Genomic DNA, 6,337 nt, shown 5'->3' on the forward strand with positions numbered 1-6,337 from the left:
CCTTTTTCCCACCCGTCAACGTTTCGTTTTTTGGTTTTGTGCAAAAAAGGGAAAACTGTCATAAATGTCATTGCTCGTAAAAGGCAAAATGCAATTTCCACGCCCCTTCAGCACTGCCCTGAAAATCGTCTTCGCCTCCTGCCGGCTATACGTATATTTTTTATGTGTGTGCAACCGAAACCAAACCAAACCAAACCCATCCCAGATCCATTCGTAGGATCCCCGGCTGCGTGTGAAATTATGATAAATGTGCATAAAATCGCGCCAAGGAGAACGTTGCACTTTTGCCTTGCAATTCAGTTTCAGCTCGGGATCCGTTCGTTCGGTGTTGTCATAAAAAATTGGCCAAATTGCCGGCCAGCACGCACAGGACAATGCCAGCACTGCCCTGCCCTGACCTGCCCTGTCTCTCCGCACAGCTCACAGTTTCCTCCCGTCAGAATGGCATTTTTCATTGCATTTTCTTTTAATTAAATTAGCTTTTTTAATGCTTCCTCTTCTTGTCCCCCTGCTCTTCCGTGTGTTTTGCTCTGTTTTGACTTTGGTTTGTGGTCATAAAAATACGAATGAAGCGGCGGAATAGTTGCGCTACTTAGGATCGTCTTTCACCCGTTGGGCGATGGGCACACCAACAAATTTCGCAATAAAATTCCACAACAAAAAATTAGGAATTACTCAATGGAAAATTTTGTGTTTGTCGTTAAAAAAATGGGACAAAAAAGTCTTTAGGGAAAGGTCTTTAAATGCGAAACGATCAGCCCCTAAATGACATTGCAGCATTTTGATAGCTAAAGAAAAGCCTCGTTGGTGAGAAACACATGAGTTTGACCTCCTAGATATTCGCAGACATTTGGAAGTACATTTTGGACAGCCACTAATGTAATTCAACTAACCAAAAGGCTGGACACTGGGATAAACCAATAAAGCAAAGTCCAGGCCACAAACATTTTCCATTTCCGCTGCCCGATGTCTGTGGAAGGGAGGGTAGGCACAAGAGGACAAGCCAAGACTTCGGCCAAGACGCAGTTGAAGGAAGTGAAGTCCAATTGACCGGCGCTCAGGAGTGGACTTTGCGGAAATTGCAAAATTTCTGCATCGTAATAAGATGAAATTAGGTTTGGGGTCTTCCACACACACACACACACACACAAAGGATGAGGAGGGATCCTTGGAGCCTTGAGCAAACAAGACAGAGACCAGAGAGATGGTAAGGATATTCATAGGAGGCGCAGCCAGGCGGCAAATGAACCACTAATTGCGTGACGAAATGCAATTTAGTGAACTTTACCTCAAGCCCAATCCCGATCCCCCAAGTCCACATGCTTCGGCTAAGTAAATACTTAGGTCCTGATGCTTGGTCCGTGTCCAGCATCGATTTTCGCAATTAAATGGAAAACGTCATGGCCAAAAAGGGCTCTGTGTAATGACAGTAATGCAAACATTCAGCCTGGACAATATCCTTTTGTTTAACTAGGCAATTTAAAGTGTTAATCCCTTCGATCTGTCTGTCCTTCCGGCAGATTCTGTCAACCCTTTGAGGTCTCCAGGCCCGGCTCGGCCCGGCCCGGCCCGTTGACAATGATAAATTACTCGGACACTTTGTGTTTTAGCGTGATTTATCGCGCCTGCCGACACAGGACACACGTGTCGCCTCAGCCGTCCTTACTTTTGGGTTGATTTTTAATTAAATGCAAACAGAAATGACCATTTGATAAGGTCGAACTCTTGTTCGCAGCCTTCTGTGGGGCTGTAACATTTTCCAGGCTTTTTAACTCATATTTAAAATGCACTCGTGCGCCCCTGAAGTGGGGAACAAACAGCGGACAGCAGCCAACTGCAACGCATTAATTTTTATAGACTTGACTGCATTCATGAAAATTCATTGGCATTGGTCCCCACCTTCATTGCGAATGCGGTCCGAGAGCAGTGGCTGGGCAGTGGCAGTTCCTCTCTTCTTCCTCTCTCTTCATAGGCCGTTGCACTCGGCACAACGATTTTCGACTTAATGATGTTTTCCAAAATGCATTGGCAAATATGTTTCGCAATTTTCAGCAGAATAAAATCAACTGAAAACGAGAGAGAACGCGCTGCCGAGGACATTTTAATACCCTACCCTACTACAATAGCAGTTTGTTGATGGGCTTCCTGATCTGTCTTTAGTAACAAGTCACCTGGCCAAGTGGTTATACCTTTTCCATGCCCAGCCGGTTAGGTCGATTGCGGTCCCCAGTCTGGCTCCCGATTACGGGGGCATCTACCCAAAAAGCCCAGCACCATCAGTCAGCATTTTCAATATGTTTATGTGTAATTTTCAAATAAAGGTTTAAATGGTTTTTGGCAAACAATTGCAGCCACCGAACTGGATACCATTGTGGGATTCTGGACGGTACGGTACTGCGGGGATATATTCAGGAAGAGTGTTACATTGCGGTTGTTTGTTCTGGCCATTGGTATTGGTGTAACGATTGGGTGTTTCCTGTTTTCCGTGTTCCGACTTGTGCGTGTTGAGGGCTTGTAATCAACATGGTTGCGGCTTTTCATTGCTTTTTGCTTGATTATTTTGCAATATTTTATAGATTTATTTTTGCTGCCTCCACGGCAGAGAGGATGCGGCACAGGGAGGAGGCGGATATGGCAGTAATTATCGAAAAAGGAATTTGTCAGCTGACCATTAGCCATGATTACTGTCGAGCTAATTTAATTGAAATTCTTCATTCATTATTTGACAGGGTTTTAATGTTAGTTGGAATGGAAGATATGGAATGATGGAATATCTTTAAAAAATAATAATTGATATCAGTCTGCTATAGAGGAAACATCGATATACATAATTAATCTGTACAATGTATCGACGAGCGCTAGTAACTCCCATCCCTGACACATATGTATGTACGTAAATCCTCTTTCCTGTTTCCGGGTTCTCTTTGATAAAACGTGTACGTATTGTGGGCCAAAATGTTTTCAAAATTACCTATAGAGATCCTTGATAAAGTATTCGGATACTTAAAGGACGATGACAAACTGAATATGGCCCAAGTTAACCAACAGCTTGGATGCGCATTTGCCTACCATGCTAGAGACAAATATAAGGAGATTGATTACTACGAATATACAGATGACAAACTGAAAGTTATTCTGCCATTATGTGGACCCACAGTTGCCTATATAGATTTGCTGCTATACAATGAAAATAAGCTAATTTTTGAATTAATATCGCAGTACTGCATACACCTAGAATCTATGAATTTGCATCTTTACAATTTAATCGCACATAAATTCATTTTAAAACTAAATAGCCATTATGTGGACCCACAGTTGCCCATATAGATTTGCTGCTCTACAATGAAAATAAGCTAATTTTTGAATTAATATCGCAGTACTGCATACACCTAGAATCTATGAATTTGCATCTTTACAATTTAATCGCACATAAATCCATTTTAAAACTAAACAGCCTGAGGAAAATTAAGTTGAATAAAATGCAGAATTGTCGTGAATCGGATGTGCTCAACTACATCGCGGGAAAGTGTAAAGCATTGACTTTAAGTATTTCGGTTGAGCAGGGTATGAAATTTAACTGAGACAAACAAAATATTATTAACATTGTTATATATGTATTTAAATATTTATTTTTAATTTGTTTCAGCTCAAAATACACGGAAACTAATTAGTTCGGAAGAATTGGACACTTCCTTATCTAGAAATGATAATATTATTGAAATATGTTCCTATTTCAAGAACTTGCGTACCTTGAACCTTTGGGCCGTCACACTTTCAGGAACACAGACAGAAGATTTTGTATATCCTGAGTTGAAAAAGCTGGAAATTTCGTCTTGCGAAATATACCCATACGTATTACCCACCTGTCCGAAGCTCAAATCGTTGATATTGTGTTTTAATGAATATAAAAATAACGTTAAAATACAAGATATTACAACAAAGTACGCAAAGACGCTGGAACGCTTAAAAATCAGAAAATACCCTGTGGGAATTAAATTCAATAATTTAATAGAAGTTCTCAGAGAGTGTACAAAAGTGCAGCACCTTTGTATAGACTTTGTAATTCCAACATTTTGCCAAAACCTGGACTCTTTTATTGAAGTATTAAAGGCTAATGGCTTCAATCCACAAAGACTTTTTGAATTGGCATTCATTTATAATGACCACTGTACTCTGCGCAAATTGGTGAGTGTTTGAAACAATGGCTTCTGGTTGCCGAAATTGACACAATTTATGTTTGTTTTTATAGGAGACAGAACATGCAAACTCCGATGTGTGGAATTTAATTAAAATTACCGGATTGTATTGAAGAATAAATAAAAGTAAATATCTAATTAAGAATAAAAAAAAAAAAACATCTGAAATCGGATATCTCCAAAGTGATTGCGTTCAACTAATCCCTTTAGATATTTCTTCGTAATTGCAGAGCTAGTTAATACCACGCCCCTCCCCAGACACATCTGTTGGTCTCGTGCAAGCTCGATTGCCTAACCAAAACCAAACAAAGCTTCTCCTACCCACCAGCCGCACAGAGAGATCTCGACTAAATTACGTGCCAATCAACCACTTGGAAGATGACAATGGGCCGGAGACGATAAGACGGAGACAAGGCGACAATGCGACACGGCTGTCTACGCAGGACAAACTTATTTGTTTAACAGACAGACAGACGGACGCGTACTGCGAGACAAGGATAAGGCCAAATGCAAGCCTTGCCTTGCCTTGGCTCTGACTGTGTTTGCTAATTAGCACATATTCCTCGAAGGCAAAAGAAAACACACGGCTCTCTGTCAACATTTCACATCACGTGAGAAACTGGGGAAAAACAGGCAAAGAAACGATACGACATCGTCGTCGTCGTCGTCTCGCCGGATTAAATTGTTCAATTTTAAATATGCTCTGTCACTTCATTTGTAAGGAAATAACCAGCAACAAGACAGCAGGCAAAAAAAACTTTGGCTCGCAGCAAAAGTTTTACCCCCACTGGATGGATGGGGAGCAATGGTGGGTGATGGAGGGCGAGGAGAGGAGAGGAGAAAAATCATTAACACGCCCGCAAGCCCAAGCCAAACGAAAGGATAACAGATTTTTCTGCTAATTTGAGGCAGACTCCTTTGTGCGTGACTAGCAAGGAAGATTGAACAGAAATGGGGAGCAGAGCAGCAGTTGGGTCGGGAATGGGACTGGGGTTGGGGTTTCGAGACTCAGACACTATCTTACTCTTCAGATCAACTTCTTGGCTGGCATCTCCCGTTTCACTCGAGTGACGAGGCACTGTGAGATAAGCTCCTTCCTGGCCTGGGTTCGGGGAATGAATCCTTTTTGGGCTGCTGTCACAGTGTCGGGGCGAAAGTTTCCCAATAAATTGCGTTTCTCGGGCTGCCGGGGTTGACAGTTTTGCTTAACGCTTCATAATCAGCATGAGGCAAATAAGTTGCCATCTAATTGTGTGCTGCAACAATTAAAAGCCGTAAGGACTTATGTCAACTAAAAAGTTAGAGGAGAGCAGAGCGCCATCGCCATCGCAGCCCTCAAACCTCAATGCAAACTTTCCATCCAAGTCTGGGCCAAGCTCAGCTGGCGATTCCTGGCTAAGACGGAGCCAGCAGCAGTAGCAAAAGTTTTTCAAATATTTTCCAAATGCTTTTCCAACTTACGCCTGAGTAGTTGGCCAAGGAAGTGAGCCGCGTCCTTTGGGTATTTCCTTTTGCCAACAGTGTCCCGTGTCTGCGTCTCCGTCTCCATCTCTGTGCCCTTTTAACGCTTCGTCGACTGCACACAAGACAGAATTAATTGTTGAGTAATTGAAATTTTATTTATATTAGTTTCCTTTGGCGCTCCTGCCTGGTGACCACTGCAGGCGGTATCCCTGCTCCTTTTGTGGATTGAAGTGTGTAATTCTTGTTTTCCATTGTAATTTAGTACTTGGCTTTGGGCTTTGGTTTTACCCCATCCACACCAGCCTCCAAAAGCCGCCACGGGGCTTGCTCAATTTTTTATTCAAATTTACCAAGTCTCTTTTTTTTGTGTGTTTCGAGAAGTTTGTTTGCGATTTTCCAGAGTGGAAAATCAATTATTCGCTTTGTTGATGATGTCATTTTCAAGTTTTGAATCATTTATTAGGGATAAACAGCGGTGAGGAACATTGAGAGCATGAGGACTTAAATGTTTTTTGGATTTTTAATATATATAATATAATATTAAATATACTTATAATTATACAATTAATAATTATGTCTGTACTCCAATTTAGGCATTTAAAATATATCTAGTTGAAGTTTTGAAGTAAGGACCTGTAGGGGACTTTGAATGTTTTTGGATTTTTATATACATATAT

At 41.4% G+C, this 6,337-nt stretch overlaps 1 long non-coding RNA gene across 1 annotated transcript; it reads left to right on the forward strand.

The window, feature by feature from the left end:
- Nucleotides 1–3,784: 3,784 nt before the first annotated feature.
- Nucleotides 3,785–4,692, forward strand: LOC111064787. Its single transcript, XR_002606915.2, has 3 exons — nt 3,785–4,185; nt 4,250–4,322; nt 4,427–4,692. It is a non-coding gene; the product is annotated as an uncharacterized LOC111064787 (long non-coding RNA).
- Nucleotides 4,693–6,337: the final 1,645 nt, after the last annotated feature.

This window comes from Drosophila obscura, unplaced genomic scaffold, assembly GCF_018151105.1.
Source record: "Drosophila obscura isolate BZ-5 IFL unplaced genomic scaffold, ASM1815110v1 contig_208, whole genome shotgun sequence".
NCBI classification, from domain to species: Eukaryota; Metazoa; Arthropoda; class Insecta; order Diptera; family Drosophilidae; genus Drosophila; species Drosophila obscura.